This window comes from Thalia democratica, chromosome 1 (assembly GCF_965202585.1).
Source record: "Thalia democratica chromosome 1, ktThaDemo2.hap1.1, whole genome shotgun sequence".
NCBI classification, from domain to species: domain Eukaryota; kingdom Metazoa; phylum Chordata; class Thaliacea; order Salpida; family Salpidae; genus Thalia; species Thalia democratica.
The window spans coordinates 71,240,752-71,244,078 of NC_139165.1; positions in this window are offsets into that span (position 1 = coordinate 71,240,752).

A 3,327-nucleotide genomic window follows, 5' to 3' on the forward strand; every position below is an offset into this window, starting at 1 on the left:
AAAAAATACACTTGACATATTTGGTCCTAGGACCTGGCTGGTGCACGAACAACCTATCGGTTATTGAGTCGTACACCACGAATACCTTTTAACGTCTTATCCAAGATTAGCAACAGTATAAGTATTTTAGTAAATATACGTAAGGAACCGCAAACACCCATATATAAATAAATTCATTGTTAATTTTTTTTTAATATTTATTAATATTATAGAATATTAAGTTAGTTTCCTTTATAGGTAAATACTCTGAAATTTAGTTAATTTTAAAACTAAATGCTGTAATATTAGAAAGTTTTTGAATTTAATAGCTGCTAATTATATACTTTTTTAAATAACCTATCATTTAATAAGATTCTAAATTTAATTTTAAGTGTTTTTCGTACTACAAAAATTCAAAAAAAATCTGTAGTTTAAACTGAAGTAAATAAATAAAAATGCACATAATAAAATGTTTACATTACAGCATCTTACTATATCCAATCCGAACTTTGGAAGATAGCAAGTTACAGCTTGTCGAATAACAGTTTAAATTTTAACAGGTTTAATTTATATAAAAAATATTTATTGGTTTATTTTACAATATAATTTTTAAAAATAAAAAAAGCGCACGTTTGTCTAACTAATAAGATTATGATGATAAAACATAACTACCAAAAATAAAGAAACTTCTATAATTAAAGTTGTCATAAAACCGCATCACACTTTTTAATCTTAAGATAATTAAGTCGACTCGAATAAAATATTAAATTGCATTATAAACAAAGCAATATTCTAAAGCATAATTCAAAGTTATTTTCTATATCCTCAGAAAAAAGCTTTGTTATTCTATACATTTTTTTTAAAATTTTAATTAGTGTACAATATTTTATATTAAGTTTTTTAAACAAACTCACTTGTTTAGTAAATCAGTAGTAATGATAAAAAACGGTTTGTAGCAGTTTTAAAAAGGTTTACAAAACTTGGAACACATACATACTGTCTAAGATGCACGAATTAGGTGTATAAGAATAAAAGTGAATAGAGTACGGAATAGGGATTACTTTTGTAAGCTTTACAGTGCACAATGTTCTTACTTTGTAATAATAGATAGCTTCTAAAATTACTAAAAATGTTAACTGTAGGTATTTTGTAGATTTAATCACATATACTTTTTTTTTTATTTTGCACAAGTAAAAATTGACGTATAAAGTTATGTGTCACTATTTTTTGAACTCAAAAACACCCAGCCAAACAAAAGCGTAAGGAAACAAAATATATTAAGCTAAATATTGTATATTACCCACAGATTTTGACTGTAATTTTATCCCTAAGTTTGTTTTACTATAATTTATCGATCTTTATTTTGCTTTTTTAACTAAAACAAACCATTTCCTAGCCAAATGTAATTACATTTTCTAAATCTTACGCTTTTAACAAAATGCTGTTTATTTTTTTTATTTATCTGGTCGCATAAAATTCCAATAGCAGGCAACCACAGCGTAACAATAACTGTTTAGAAAATTGAATCTCACTACCCGATTACATCGACGAGCAAACCCTTATAATAAATAACAGTTGTCCGAATTACAACTCCAAAAGGTCTACCACCTTCTACTAGTATTCACTGTAGTTTCGGCCGGACCTAATTCTTCTTAATAATTTTGAAAAGGAGTTAGAAACGACGTGGTAAAAAATATTTCAGGTAAACTTCTCATTATACTATTTAGTTTTATCTAAAATTTTAAAGTTGGTATTCATGATAGTATACGAGCTAATTGTTTTAATTGAATATGGTTTTATTGGATTGTTGGCTAATGACAAATCACAGACAATTGAAAAATTGATTTTTTTGTGAACAAAGTTTTGTTTCGGATATTTTCCAATTAACTGCTTTTGCTTGCAATACCATTTTTACTGGTACTAAGACTAGTTAGCTTATGCTTAATTAATTTTTTTGATCGATGACTGTTTTCTAAAAAAAGACTTTAAAAAATTTTTAATTCATATATTTTAGTTTAAAGAAGCTTAGTTTCTAAAAAAGAATATTATTTTTTTAATGAAAATACGAGTTGGTTGTATTATTTTGTATTTTAAATATAAATTAATTTAACATATAAATAAATATATATTTTTTTTTGTATAATATAAGTTACTTTTTAATAAGTTGATTAATGAAAGCACTTTAAAATTTTCAAAATGAAACGAGAGCTAGTTTAACATTATTATTGTTTTAGATGGCAAAGTAACATAAAAATTAAAATATTACACGTGATAGCAAAAAAAAAGGAAACAAAAATAATGTATTGATTCTAGCATAAACCAAAAATAAATGTATTGACCAAGGTAAGCAAGCATAGGTAAATAAGAAACAATAATCTACGTTCTTAATTTTTAATAATTTTTAATCTGTATTTACAGACTATGTATTCCTTTTTTCAAACTTAAGTAATTTTTTTTCTGTCTTTCATTTAAAATGCATTTTAAGAGCTATTATTATCAGTTTCTTGGCTTTTAATGTTCTAGTTCGATAAAAGAAGTTTGTTATTTAAGATTTTTAGAACACTTAAGGTTGAGTTTAATTAAATACATCTTTTGTTTATGATTCACAAGTAAAATCGGTTTTCTAAATTAAGTTATTATTATAAGTTCAGTTGCCGGTTAGAATTGCTATATTACGAGCTACAGTTTTTTCTAAGAATTTCGTACTTCGTAAAGCGTTTTACATTCCTATAGTTTGTTGAACAACTAAAAACGCGCACATAATATTTTATCCTAGGACTTTGAGTACAAAAAAAACCTTTCGGTTGTCGAAGGAATATCGAATATTATAGAAGAAAAAGTACTAGAAGCTAACAAGTTGAAAATTGTTTACACTTAAACGTTTGTAATATAAACTTAGGAATTATTTAGATAATTAGAAACATTATGTTATTATTTTTTTATTAAAAATGAATACTTATAAGATACATATTAAAACAAATGTTTTAAATCAGTGTTATTTGAATATATTTTTTTTTATATACAGTTTTGATAATTTAATTTAAAAACAAAAAAAAATGTTTGAAATCTATGTAACTGTTGTTAAAAAGTTGTCTCAACATAACAAAATTGTTAAAGTCAAAAGGTTAAATTTTGCATCAAAAATAATGTAAACAAAATTGGTCTAAAATTAATAAACGTTCTTAAAACTATTTTTCCAAATTAGCTAAGTAATACTTTAAAAATAAAACCAAAAAAATATTTAAAATAAACTTACGAAAACTGAATTTGTTTAAACTGAACTGTATTAAAAAAAAAAAAAAACATTTTAACTGATATATCATAAAACTTTGTCCTACAGAAAACATT